Source organism: Bos indicus x Bos taurus, chromosome 25, assembly GCF_003369695.1.
Source record: "Bos indicus x Bos taurus breed Angus x Brahman F1 hybrid chromosome 25, Bos_hybrid_MaternalHap_v2.0, whole genome shotgun sequence".
In the NCBI taxonomy this organism is placed as follows: domain Eukaryota; kingdom Metazoa; phylum Chordata; class Mammalia; order Artiodactyla; family Bovidae; genus Bos; species Bos indicus x Bos taurus.
Window position 1 is genome coordinate 24,276,761 of NC_040100.1, and position 15,046 is coordinate 24,291,806.

Sequence of the window (15,046 nt, forward strand, 5' to 3'; positions counted from 1 at the left end):
GCTGATCATAATCCCTCTCCAAAATTGTGTGTGTGTGTGTGTTACCAAAGCCTTAGTGGAAGCCATGAAAATATACACTTTGGAAATTGTCAGTGGCTATAATTCCTGTAATGTGGAGATAACTGCTCTGCATAAGAGAAGAAAATTTGTAAATTTTCAGGGACATGGAAATAAGGGGTAGAGAGAATCTTGGAGGCATGCAAGTCTCTGGTTCATAACTATTGCTCCTGAGGCATGTCTACATCTCTATCCCTCTCTTGTTAATATCCTGTCCTGAATTCTATGTACCAACAATTTTTCCTGTCTGAGATTGCGTTTCTCTTACTTGATATTATAAGAATACTGACAAATATGCACCACCACACTCAGATAGAAGAGGCTAATATCACAGCACTCTCCCTACTAAACAGGGATCTGGCCTCAAGGTCTTCCCCAGGACAGCATTCAGGTACCTATTATCAATCCATCATTTGACCTATGAAATAAAAATTTTTTGCCACTCCAGATCCAACAAATGCTTCTGACATGGGGATAAAATGCTCATTTACTAGGATACTTTTCGAAGTTTGATGGTGGAAATTGGCTTAAGCAAGAACTTCTGTTATATGAGCAGAAAGCCACTTCACAAATAGCTTTGAGGTTTAAGCAGTTTATCCCTGCAAATAATTACGCCCTCTCCCCCTCAGTTACAGCAACAAGATAATACTGTTTGATGATAGACTCATGAAAGAAATCAATAAAACATGACTCCATTTTCAATCTGTTTAGACTTGAGTGGGTTGCCATTTCCTTCTCCAATGCATGAAAGTGAAAGGTGAAAGTGAAGTCACTCAGTCGTGTCCGACTCTTAGCGACCCCATGGACTGTAGCCCACCAGGCTCCACCGTCCATGGGAGTTTCCAGGCAAGAGTACTGGAGTGGGTTGCCAGTGCCTTCTCCGTGTAATAACCTAGCCCCAATTAATTTTGGTGCTGCCTTCAGAACCCTGCTACTGCCTACAGAGAAGAGTATTGACTTAAAAAATAGTCACAAACTAAAAGTTGATAGTTATGTTTTATTCAGTGGGAATTTTTAGGACTTCAATCCCAGGAGACAGCATCTCAATGACTCTGAGAGAATTGCTCCAAGGAAGTGAGAGGAGGGACCAGGTTAAAGTTTTGCAACAAAGGATAGATAGACTGAACATCAGAAGACTATTGTTAATTAAAGGAAGCAAGGTAAAGTTAACCTTCAATCACTTGCCAAATCTTCTGAATGCCAAATAAACTTAGTTTAACATTCTTCTCTGAGATGTCCCAGAGATTTTTCTTCAAAGCATCCCAGAGTCAGCAGGAAGCTAAAGAGCTTTAGTTAGATTTTGATATTTGAGATGTTTGTTAGAAATGTGAACAAAGATTTAAAACACAACAGGATCATTGGTCACTGAAACAATGCTTATTTACTTAACCAAAGTAAAAGAGAAACCAAATTCCAGTTTCTTATTAGCTTACTTAGCCAAATCCATTTAGTTAACGTCAATCTAAATTTAGTGAACCTTGACTATGCATAAAACTTTTTCCTCCTCAGGTTTGCTTTTCACAGTTTCTCATCACTTTCTGTATCTAGTCTCATTTCTTATACAAATAAAATCAACAAGCTCATTCTTTCTTTTTTCTCAATAAAATGCAATTTTATTCCTCATACCTTCTTTACTGAAAACACACATTTTATGTCCTACTGTATACTAAAATGTTACTGTATTATTTCTAATAGCTTTAACTGCATATTTAAATTAGAAATTTCAACTCTTAAAACCTTAATTTTTAGTAAAAGATAAGAAGTAAGTAATTATGAACTGTTTTTTACATTGGCATTCTATAGATTGTTGAGCATAAACAGCAGTGATAATTTCTAAAAGCACTTGTTTTCTTATAGAAAACATCTTGGAGTGACATCAAGCATTTTCATTAATATTCCTAAATACTTTTAGTTTTTTTCTTTAGTAATTTATATCTCAGTATCTCATTAATGAAAGTATCTAGTTATTCAATAAACTTTTATCATTTAACTTAAATTAGCCCAACTTTAGAATTTTAAGTTACCAAATATCTGGAAAGATTATTTTAAATAGATTTTTCTAAAATAGAAAAGAGTTTACCTCAAAGCTCTTATCTTATTTACATTTATTTTAAAGTTTCATTGTATCAATAAAATATAAATCAATGGTGGTGGTTTAGTCTCTCAGTCATGTCCAACTCTTGTGACCCCATGGGCTGTAGCCTAGCAGGCTTTTCTGTCCATGTGATTCTCCAGGCCAGAAACTGGGGTGGGTTGACAATTCATTCTCCAGGGGATCTTCCTGACCCAGGAATCTAACCAAACTCTCCTGCATTGCAGGCAGATTCCTTATAAACTGAGATAGTAGGAAAGCCCAAATCTGCCTGTGAATCTGCCTGTAATGCAGGAGACCTGGGTTTGATCCCTGGATTGGGACAATCCCCTGGAGAAGGGAAAGGCTACCCACTCCAGTATTCTGGCCTGGAGAATTCCATGGGTCCATGGGGTCACAAAGAGTCAGACATGACTCAGTGACTTTCAATTTCACTTGTTGTCTAGTTCCCCTATTTGGGGCTCCATTGTGGCTCAGCTGGTAAATTAATAGTGATTCAAACCCTAGATATGCAAGAGCCTTCCCCATAAGAGAGTGGGGAGGATGTAACCTAAATTTGGAGAAAGTGAAAGTTGTTCAGTTGACTCTTTGAAACCCCATGGATTATACAGTCCATGGAATTCTAGAGGCCAGAATACTGGAATGGGTAGCTTTTCACTTCTCCAGGGGATCTTCCCAACCTAGGGATTGAACCCAGGTCTCCTGCACTGCAGGCAGATTCTTTACCAGCTGAGCCACAAGGGAAGCCCAAGAATACTGGAGTGGATAGCCTATCCCTTTTCCAGGGGATCTTCCCAACCAAGGAATTGAATGGAGTCTTCTGCACTGCAGGTGGATTCTTTACCAAGTGAGGTATCAGGGAAGCCCAAATTTGGAGAATTTACTCTCAAAAACAGTACTGTATTGTGTTACTCGATCAGTCATGTCCAATTCTTTGCAATTCCATGGACTGTAGCCCACCAGGCTTCTCTGTCCATGGAATTCCCCAGGCAAGAATACTGGAGAGGGTAGCCATTTCCTTCTCCAGGGGATCTTTCTCACCCAGGGACTGAACCTGGTCTCCTGCATTTCAGGCAGATTCTTTACTGTCTGAGCCACCAGAGAAACCAGAAAAATAGCAAAGGCCATGTCAGGGGAGTGTAATTTCTTCAGTTCCATCTCACCACAGCAAAGATTTGAAACTGTGGACCAGTGTCACAGCTCAGTTAAAGCTCAGTTTTATTTGGCAAGCAAAGGAAAATACATCCTTGAGGCATGAGGGTAGGCAGACCCAAAAGAAGAGAGGCTCAATTTTGGCTCCTCTTTTTATATGTTTTTTCTCCTCCCCCTGAACGTGCCCTGTGTAAGTTGGGCTAGCCAGGAGGGCTGTTGGTTTCACCTGAGGTTCTCACTCTGGTCCTCAGATTTTCTTTTGTTCCATTTTTGTGGATTTTTTCCTTTCTTTGTCTTTTAGCCACCACCATCTTGGACTCCTTTTTCCTATTCTAACTACCTAACAGACCAAGTTTTTAAAAACATGAACAAACAAAACACACCAACACAGAATGTCCTAGGAAGAACAGGTAGAACATTTACATCTCAAAACCCAAGTTTCCTCCTGAAGGCCTTTGTTTACAGTCTGAAAAGATATATTTACTAAGCTAGCTTTTAACCTTAATGTAACTTAACTGTGTAAGCAATGAAAGAGCCTCTTCAATTTTTAGGGTGAGATTTCCCTTCAATTTCCACTTAAGTAAATACTTATAATTTTTGTATGTACATTTACCCAGCTGGGATGTTAGCTGGAGGCTGGCAATCTGTTGTTCCTTTTCTTTTATTTTGAAACTTTTATTTTCCATATTGAAGTCAGTTTGTTGAGATAAAATTGCGATGATGACTGTGTGCTGGGCCAGCATATGCTTCTTGGGAGTGCCACTTCTCTGATTTTGCCCCAGAGTTGTTTCAGCCCCATCTTACATGTCTCCGGTCTCCCATTGGACTGTAAGACTTGCACAGTTGCTCAGGTCACAGAATGGCCAATTCTTATGTGCATCCTTGGTTGGGCAGTTTGTTAATTACATGACTAGATTTCCCTATAGGGATAAGGTGGGCTGTATGAGGTCTCTCCTCTACCACTTCTGCAGGTTTCTCAGTCCCCTGAGAAAGACGTTGCCAGCCAGGAGGAGAGAGTCCTTCTTCGGAGCTCAGAAGCACTCATAAGATTTCAGTTTTATTTCAAAAAACTTTATTAAGGTAGCCAATAAAAGGAAAAATGACAGGTCCATCTTCCCCCTAATAACTCCGTCCCACCTTACTCAATGTTTAAGCTAAGTCTTCCTCTCAGTCTCTAACTGAGGATAGCCAACCACTCAGTATCCAAATTGAGTCTTCCCAGTACCTTTTACACTGAGGATAACCTTCTCAAACAAAATCTCCCCAGTGCATTCTACACCGAAGATAACCCACTAAGCACCTAAACTGAGTAAAATCTTCCCAGTCTTTTGACTGAGGATAACCCACTCAATATCTAGACTGAGCAACCCAGGTACCTCTTCTTAAAACCAAGTTTCAAGGATAACGTCTTCTCCCACCGAATAAAACTTAGGATCATCAACCAATAAACAGGATATCCTAGAACCAGGAGACACTCATTCAAATTTGTCTGGACTCCTCAAGAAAGTGGTTGGGCACAACGGGCCTCTGCTGCTACCAAGGCTCTGGATACTCACAGGGTTCAGGTGGAGAAGAAGAATTTGGTCAGGGTCCCTTCTTTGCAGTCACCATAACTGTCAACATAAAAAAATATTCACAACCTAAAAGTCAACAGTTATGTTTTATTTGGTGGGAAAATTTAAGACTTTGATTCCAGGAGCAGTTCCCTCAGGGTCACTTGAGATGCTGTCTTCTGGGCTGAAGTGCTAAAATTTTCCACCAAATGAAACATAACACTCAGCTTTTAGGTTGTGACAATTTTTTAAGTCAACAAGAGGATAGATATATGAAAGCTTCATCTTGAAGAGTTTGTCAGTGTGGATCCTTGGGCAATGTGAACTAAAGTATGTCCCCTTCCTTTTTGGTGTCTGTCAGTCAACAATACTTGTTGAGTCCTGTCCCCAGGCCACAGGTGCAAGAAGCAACAGGTACCACAGAGGCAGAGCCCAGAATTAAGGTCACCTCAGAAGCAAACTGAGCCCGTTTGTAATGTTTCCAAAAGCCCCCGTGATCATCACCATTAGGCTTCCTGACCCATATTAGCCAAAAATGTGTACCCTAGTGCTCACCCTATAGTGCCCCACCCAATTACCTAATGCCAACCTACATATTGGGGAACCAAGAAAAATGGCCTGTTAATGGCACAGTAAATTACATGATCTCTTTTATTGTTCTCTATGGCACTCAGTCCCAGTCCTCTTGCCTGGAAAATCCCATGGACGGAGGAGCCTGGTAGGCTGCAGTCCATGGGGTCGCGAAGAGTCAGACACGACTGAGCGACTTCACTTTCACTTTTCACTTTCCTGCATTGGAGAAGGAAATGGCAACCCACTCCAGTGTTCTTGCCTGGAGAATCCCAGGGACGGGGGAGCCTGGTGGGCTGCCGTCTATGGGGTCGCACAGAGTCGGACACGACTGAAGCGACTTAGCAGCAGCAGCAGCAGCATGGCACTCAGTCAGAGTTTGGATCTAAGGGACTCATGCTACATATACCTTTCTGTTGTCACCTTATCCCCTGTCCTCCTATGTCTCTCCCTCCATCAGATGTCCTACCCCATGACTTTCTCCCATAATCATAAACCTGAAAAGGAAAAAAAACTCCAAAAATTGTAAAGAATCCCCTTCTAACTCCTCCTGTCTCTTGCAGGGGGTGGCAGGGGGAGGGAAGAAATTTCCCCCATTCCTTCAAATTCCTTTACTCCTTCATATTCTTCTGACCAAACAAAGACCCCATCTCCCCAAAGGAACAATCCCTACTAGGATGATATTTTATCAGTCAGTTTGCTTCTGTCATCAGAACCAATTTGAGCACTATTTGATCTATATTTTAGCTCTGAAATTATTACTACAAAAAGGAGGATGACATTTTTGACACAAGATGGCCATGATATTCTTTAGATTCTGGATAAAACGGGTTAAAATGAAATCTTTTTGAAATATCAAGATCTGTTCTTTTTGCACATGCAATTAGACAAAACTGGCTTGTTGAAACATGTTTCTTTTTGGAGCGCCAATCCTGAGAGAAGCAAAAATATGCCTAGGAAAAATTCTGAAGTTAACTCCTACCATGTCCTTGAGATACAAAGCCTGCTCTGCCTGAGACATCAGCCTTGTTAACTAGTAGAACTTCAAGCCAAGGAAAAAAGAGGCAAAGAGACATTTTAAATCTTAAGCAGAAAACTGTGAGATCTGTGTCTGTTTGGATATATATGTATGTCTCAGTGTGTGTCTCTGTCTTTGGGTAATATTGCTAAGGTTAATTTGTAAATGAGCTCTAATTCAATTGGACTGAAGAAAAGTAAGCACTTACAAATCAAACAGCTCTAAATAAAAGAGAAATGGTTCACATGAACCAGGAAAAAGTTCACTATTAACTGGTATTAATATTTGTTAACCTAATTAACATAGGCATATCTTAAGAACAACATCACTGATTCAATGAACATGAACTTGGGCAAACTCCAGGAGATGGTGAAGGACAGGGAGGCCTGGTGTGCTGCAGTCAATGGGGTTGCAAAGAGTCAGACATGACTGAGCAACTGAACAACAACAACATCTTAAGAACACACTGTAAAGAAACTTTTAAGAAAATGCAAATAAGATAAGAGCTTTGGGTGATTTATGTTTTCCAATCTATAGAATGCTGTTATAAAGGACAGTTTATGGTTGCTGAAGGAAAGTAGGATGTGTGTTTTTAATAAAAAAAAACTATAAGGAATGGAATTACATTTTATTAAGGGAAAAGGAAATAAGTTTGATTTATAGGTGGCAAACTTATACATTTTGACTTACAGGTTCTCTGAATGGGCAAATAAAATGATGGAAATGAAAGTGAAAAAAATATTTTTTGGGACATGGACCCCAAGAAGAGAGTTTTGTACATGGTACAAGTTTCTTAAGACATTAAATTGCCTTTGAAATCTTTTATTATTACTTTAGCTAAATGAATAAATTTTGTTTCACAGTGAATATAAGCTGGTACCAAACTGGAATTTGGCTTTCTGTCCTTGGTAAAAGACAAACTTTTCTTGGAATGCTGCTTTTGATAATGGACTGTGTGAAGGTCTTTGCCTTTATTATTTTTTAAAACATTGTTACTGTGATAAAATAAATATTACTTCACAATGATCTCTGAAGGTTATGGCACACATAGACAAAGCTCATTCTGCTTCTACAAAAATTAACCCCTCATCTGCTCCTAAATCAGGGAATTTAAAATGGATAAACAATGGCTGTAAGTCAAATAGTCAGAGTCATGGGGAGTCCAAAATGGCTGCTTGAAATTTCCTGGCTCTTGATAAACCTTATTTTTTTCATTTAATGGGGTAAAGCCCTTCCTGGCTGCAAAGTTGATGTTCTCACAATGGAGAAAAAAAAAAATGTTTAAAATGTGTCTTCCACTAAGGTATATGTTTTACAATCTCCAGTGATCAAGGCATCCACTTCACTGAACAAATCATGCAAGTCTGAATAAAAGCTTCATAGACGTCTTAAAACTATCGCTGTCACTATCATCCTCAATCATCAGGAAAGGACAGAAGAACAGAAATTAATTACATAGGTTTAAATAAATAAATATAATTATAAGTTTCATGACTTTTTGTCTGACATATTACTTGGCTTCTAATCTTTGTTTTCAGATATAAAGACGCTCTTCTCCTCAAGCTACTTATGGTTCAAAATAATTTGGTAATTTATACTTGTGGGTAAAATTAAAACATTTTTCTTTTCTCTCTGCCTTGTCGCTCCAGAAATTGGAGACACTTGGGTTCTGAACAGCCTTACTAGGTAGGCTATAAATTAAAACTAGATAAATAAAAAGACTGTCTCTTGAATGTACAGAAATCTCAAAGTATTTTGGGGACCTCCAAAAGAGAAAACAATCCACTGTAGCAAAATGACAGGCCTATGGCATCTATAGTCAATGGACCAAATTTATTTTAAAAATTAATTAGTCTTGGCTGTGTTTAATAAAAATGGGGGTAACTTCAAAAAATTATGTTTCAGTAAATGTTTCAGTACTAGTTTTGTTAATTAAGGTCTATATTTACTAAGACTCACTTCCCAGTTAGTCCCTTGCTACAAGATGTTATTCTGCTACAAGATTTAATTGAATTAATAGAAAGATGTTTTAAGTTTGCTTCTGAAGCCTAAATTTATAATCAATCTTTGGGTAAAGATCAGATGCTCCATGATCTACAACCAGGAGATTAACACCAGGCCATAGTCATTTAACACACTAAATCAGACAACCTGGGATATACTGGACTGCATCTGATAAAAGTTCTTAAATTTTTACTTGTAAACTTACTATTACTGCTACCTATATTGTTTGCTATACTGCCTGTTTCAGAAAATTGCTGTCTCTTACACAAAATTGTCATCTCTTACATTTCAAATGTGTGACTGAGTCTCTAACAAAATGATATATAGTTTCATATGAGATCAATGATTATAATAATGTAGCTCTAGATATGGGAAAAATCAACAAGAGGGAACGTTTTCCTGGACTATAAGAGACTACTAGTAAGGCAGGTATTGGCCAGATCTTTTACTATTTTCATGGTCAAGTCCAACAATAGCATATTAAGTGACCTATTAGAAAAATCTTCACTAGACCTGGGAATGAGCATTCCTATCACTGTGGGATGAAATAATCTTAAAAGGCCCCCAAACCAAGGATCAAATTTACAGCCATGTAGGGCCCTGCTGACTGGAAACTGGCACTTGCCATCTGCCTCTACAAAGATTAAATCAGGAGCCACTGGAGCTGCTGAGCTTCACCACCCTCTGAAAGGAGTTCAGGGCAGAAATTAAAAATAAGGCATTCTATACTCTGGGAAAAACTGGCGGGACAGGCTTTCAGATAGACATTTTCAAGAAAATACGTTCATGAACCCCAATTCTTGCATCTCCTCATCCTAGAGAAACCCTAACATCCCAGGCCGACGTCTTGTCCTGGTGTTCCTGACTATCCCCTCTTTTAGGCCCCTTGGCAGCCTTTCTATTTCTATTAATCTTTGGGACATATGTCTCTAATTTTCTTATAAAGTTTGTTTCTTCTAGAATACAAATAAATCTCCAGATGATGCTACAAGGATATCAGCTGGTTGGCACATGGACTACCCTGGAACAAGCTGCTTTGTCATTCCATGGACTCTTATCTCGCTGGGACCCCATGAAGCCCCTGTCCAGCAGGAAGAAGCCAGAGATGGTCTCCATCTCTTTCCCAATGACCTGTGTCCTTATAACCTGAGAGTTGGATGGCAGCTACTTAGACATGAGCAGAGTGTTACAGGGCTGAAGGCTTGTCTTACTGATAAGAAGAGCAGGGAATGTTGAGTCCTGTCCCCAGGCCACAAGTGTGAGGCTGCGTACCAAGGCCACGGAAGTGGAGCCCAGAACCAAGGTCATCTCCAAAGCTGACTGAGCCCCTTTGTAACATTGCCAAAGCCCCCTGGATCATCACCAGCGGGCTTCTTGACTTATATTAGGCAAAAATACCCACCCCAGTGTTCACTTTATAGTGCCCTAACCAATCATCTATACCAACCTTCCAGCAGGAATTTTTTGGTTTTGTTTTGAGGCATAAAAATTGGCTACTAACCCACAGAAACTGTTGACTCTCCCTAGTCTGTTAGGAGTTGTTGGCCCACTGTGCTCACAGTGCCCACTTTATCTTTGTCCTTAATAAACTCACTCCTGAGTGCAGTACTCTGTATCTAGAAATTCTTTTCTACTCCACACTTGTACTGCCTCAATAACACTCTTTTTTTTCCCTTCTTTTTTAAACAACACTGTCTTTTGTTCTACAGAACACTTAAGCGAAGAAAGACCCAAAGATGTCAACTGACCCAGATGTTTGACTCTCACCCTTTGGAGAAAAATAATTTGAATTGCCAATATGTAAACACAGAGAGATTTCCCTTAAAACATGAATTGAAGATTTCCCTTGAAAACTTAGAAGGCCTGGAAAACTTTTATTTCAACCTGGCACCAACTGGCAGGAGCTGAAAATTGTCTGTGTGCATGCTAAGTCATTTCAGTCATATCCAACTCTTTGAGACCCTATGCACTGTAGCCTGCCAGGCTCCACTGTCTGTGGGATTCTTCAGGCAATAATACTGGAGTGCATTGTCATACCCTCCTCCAGGGGATCTTCTGTGTTGCCTGCATTGTAGGTGGATTCTACCCACTGAGCCACCTGGGAAGCCTGAAAATTGCCTGCTTCATTTAAATGAAACCTTCTTCAATTCAACATAGTTTCCATCACTCTTTATTTTGCCACAGCTATCTGCTTCTCCACTGATTCTACCTATCTAGTATTTGTTGACACTCTAGACTTTATTTTTTGGGGCTCCAAAATCACTGCAGATGGTGATTGCAGCCATGAAATTAAAAGACACTTACTCCTTGGAAGGACAGTTATGACCAACCTAGATAGCATATTAAAAAGCAGAGACATTACTTTGCAACAAAGGTCCATCTAGTCAAGGCTATGGTTTTTTCAGTGGTCATGTATGGATGTGAGAGTTGGACTGTTAAGAATTGATGCTTTTGAACTGTGGTGTTGGAGAAGACACTTGAGAGTCCCTTGGACTGCAAGGAGATTCAGCCAGTCCATTCTAAAGGAGATCAGTCCTGGGTGTTCTTTGGAAGGACTGATGCTAAAGCTGAAACTTCAATACTTTGGCTACCTCATGCGAAGAGTTGATCATTGGAAAAGACTCTGATGCTGGGAGAGATTGGGGGCAGGAGGAAAAGGGGACAACAGAGGATGAGATGGCTGGATGGCATCACTGACTCGATGGACATGAGTTTGGGTGAACTCCGGGAGTTGGTGATGGACAGGGAGGCCTGGCGTGCTGCGATTCATGGGGTCGCAAAGAGTCGGACACGACTGAGTGACTGAACTGAACTGAGCTTAAAATCTTTGCCATAGGGCCAGATTCCAAGACAGATATGGATTTCCGTGAAGTTGCAAGGCAAATTTAGTAGCAGAGATAGTTCTAAAATCCTGCTCTTCCTTCCATTTTTTTCCAACACATACCTCTCTTCACATGCATGAACCCACTGGAGCAAGAACACCAGACTCAGTTGCTAGTTTTATACACAGGTATTTACATGACCACAGGATCATGTCCTTAAAATACTCAAGGACAATCCATAAAACCCCTTAATAAGTGGCTAAAACCAAGACAACAGAAAGAGAAATAATGGGGAAATTAACTCTTTAATATGGGCTGAATTGTGCCCCCTCAAAATTTATGTGTTCAAGTCCTAACACTCAGTGCCTCAGCGTGTGACTATATATAAGACAGAATCTTAAAAGAGGTAATCCAGTTAAAATGAGGTCTTTAAAGAGGTAATTCAGTTAAAATGAAATTTAACCTCATATGACTTGTTCAGAGTGCCTTGATGAGTTCTTACAACAGAACTTTGATTTCACAAGCATTTGGACTGAAAAAGCTATTTGTTTTATGAGGCAACATTTTTAGTGCATTACAGAGGATCCCAGCATTACAGAGCCAGGTTTGGCTCCACTTGGTACCAGGTGCATGATCTCGGCCATCGTTTATGTCTCCAGACTTGGAGGGCATAGTAATAATACTGTGTACAGTGAGTAAAAATACTCACTATGCTTTCGTAAGGATTAGTGAGATAATCAATATAATCAATTTCTCAGTGCTGTGTCTGATACAGAATAAGGGCTTAATAAGTGTTGAGGTGTCTTCTAACTCCCAGAAAATACTGAAGCCAATCCCTACCAAGTTAGATATATAGAAAATATGTTGTTAATAAAAGGCATTCACCTTAAGTGATTTGAACAAACTTTCACATAATGGAGCTTTTTTCTCAATGTTTTAACTTCTAGGTCTTTTTTACTCCTGTTGGCACCCTCCTCCCACTGCCTACCACATTCAGATATCTGACATTAAATCAATCACCAGTACACCAGTCATGGTGCTGGGCATACCACGTATTCCCTCTGATCCCTTTCTCTCAGTTTCACCATCCTCACTTTGAAACAAAGGAAATGAAGTGTCAGAGAAGAGACTTGCCCCAGGTCTGTAAGTGGCATTGCTAGAATTGAAACTGGGGCTTTAGATTTCACGTTCAGGGCTCTATATATACTTCACTGCCCCATGGCAGACAAACACACACAGATACATACACGCAAAGAAGCGGTCCCTTACCTGGTACTGTCTAGGAAACGCTTGGTTATGTCTTGGATGGGGACGTTGCAAGTTCAGTTCTCTTCTGATTAGAAGTTCAGTTCTCTCTGTGTTTAGACAACAGAAATTGGTTCCTGACTACAGCTGGGGTGGAGAAGTTGGCAGGAATGAAATGGGGGGAGGAGATTCTCAAGTGTGACAGGGCAGAAAGCAATCATAAGCCCTCATGGAGAGAAAGCCAGTTAGAAAAACAAACTATATAATGTAATTTCCAATTATTGTGGGCCTGCCTTGTGGTTTGAATGAACAAATAAAGCCAAATGGAGCACTTTCACAAGTTCTCTGTGGATAACCTGCTCCCCTTTCCCAGTCTTATGTCCCCAGTGTTCTTATTTAAGTGAGAGCCAGGTGGCAGCATTACCTAGTAGTTAAACCTGTGCTTGGTTAGGGGCAGGAGGAGTAAGGCTCAAGATGGAAGGGATATATATATATCCCTTATATATATATATATAGATATAGATATAGATATCATATATATATATCATATATATATATGATATAATTGTGATTGATTTGCATTGATGTATGGCAGAAACCACGACAACATTGTAAAGCAATTATCCTCCAATAAAAGATAAATACATTTTAAGAAAGCCTGTGCTTGGAGGCGGAGAGATTGGCTTAAGGGTTGGGTCTGCCTCTTACCCTTTCTCTTACCTTTTTGGACATCCTTTTCCTACACTTCGGTTTCCTTATCTATGAAATGGGAGTGCTAACTGTGACCCCTCTCTCCTATGGTTTCTCTTTGTGGTTGTCATTATTAGTATTAGGTGAAATAATTCATGAAATGTACATAGCACAGTGCTTGGCATAATCAATGTTGGCTGCTCTTATGAACTTAGGACTCTGACAGAAATAGCTTAGTGTGCTAGCAAGATGTAAGGTCTTTGGAACCCCAAAGTCTTGAGCTTAAATCCTGGCACAGCCACTTATAAGATGGTCCATGGCAGCACTTTATCTCTAACCTCTCAAAGGTAGAGGAGTCAGGGGTTGTCAGTAAGATTTATCCCACGAAATCTTCAAAAGTTTTGCACAATGTAAAGTGTGTAGAGTGCCTGGTCCAGGGATGTAGACCGTGGGTTGATACTGATGTTGCACTAGATAAGCATGGATTGTCACAGGTAGTGTCTTGTTCTGTTAGTTTTCCTCTAGAGCCATTTTGCGGTGTCATTAGGGAACAAGGGATGTCTAATATCCTGGCCCAAATTTCCCAGCACTTTTTCCCTCCCAACCTCCATTGAACCAGGGGGGGAAAACCTCTGCTCAAAGCCACCGCCAAAGACTGCCAGAGACAGCTAGAACACCCTGATAGGCCTGAGGGGAAAGCCTGGCTTCTGTGAGGTGGGTCTTGCTCTTCCTGGCCGATGCATTGATGATGAATCCTTGCTCAGGATTAACTCTTATTTTATGGAGAGGAGGAAATAACTCTGGACATAGTAAGCTAAATATTATGAAATAAAAAATACCCTATTACTCAAGCAGAAGAGGCAGTCACTTTTGAGGATAGAATGGGGACAGGAGGATCAGTGCACAAGGCAATCTCTGGATCTCAGTACATCTCCCTTGTGAAACTATAACACTAGTGTTGTGGTCAAATAGACAGGTTCTGGGGCCAGGCAGTTTCAGTTTGCATCTAGCTTTTACCAGTTACCAGCTCTGGGACACTGAATGGGTTTATTAATCCCTTTGTACCTCAATTTTCTCATCCTAACAATGGGTGAGTGGCAGAAACAGTAGAATTCTCAAAAGATTCCATGTGCACATCTGTCCTTCTCAAGTTTCCTCTGTAGTTAGGGTGAGGTGATTGAATTCCACTTTAGGACAATGAACTCCAAGTGGAAGTGACAAAAGTCACTTCTGGTCTAGGGCATTTAAGAACTGGTTTGAGTTCTCTTCTCTGTAAGCGTCTCCTGACTCAGTAGTCCTGGGAACCATGTGGGGAGATAGTATTAACAGCATCAAAATATGGCAGAAATTCTATCAGCCTAGTTCTCTGTAAGGTTCTTTCTGCATTACAGGTTTCAGATATCACATTCTCTCATTGCTTTTGTGGGGCTTTTTCTGGGCTATCTGGACCTCCCAAATCAATTGTGGGCCAGGCTCTAGATCCAGTTCACAGCCTCAGGGTCTGCCACTTACCCTCTTACTTACTTGCCTATTTCTCTTCTCTCAGGACCCTCTTGCTTTCAGAGTACCTGGGCCCTGGAGGGACATGGACAGTAGAAGAGTACTCATGAGTGGGTAGAGAAGAATGACTGAAAAAAATCATGACTTCATCAAAAAGCTAGATGTTAGATTCAGAAAATAGTTTTGCTCTTCTGAGCAAGTGCCCTTTCTCTGCTCTCTTCTTCCCTCTCTCTCTTCTTCTGTAGGCAGACTGGTTCTTTTGGTGGACTGAAGATTTAGTTGCTGTTTAGTTGTGAAATCGTGTCTGAATCGGTGTCCCCATGGGGTTGCTAGGCTCCTCTGG

The 15,046-nt window shown here is 40.3% G+C and overlaps 1 protein-coding gene across 3 annotated transcripts in view; it reads right to left on the reverse strand.

The window, feature by feature from the left end:
* ACSM1 (acyl-CoA synthetase medium chain family member 1) overlaps positions 1 to 12,670 on the reverse strand; it is a 64,368-nt gene extending 51,698 nt beyond the window's left edge. For 2 of the 3 annotated variants that reach the window (XM_027527236.1, XM_027527235.1), the window contains exon 1: positions 12,538 to 12,670. The gene's annotated coding sequence lies outside the window, so the exon portion shown is untranslated. The remainder of the gene's footprint in view (positions 1 to 12,537) is intronic. The other variant, XM_027527234.1, reaches the window with a different exon arrangement.
* Positions 12,671 to 15,046: the final 2,376 nt, after the last annotated feature.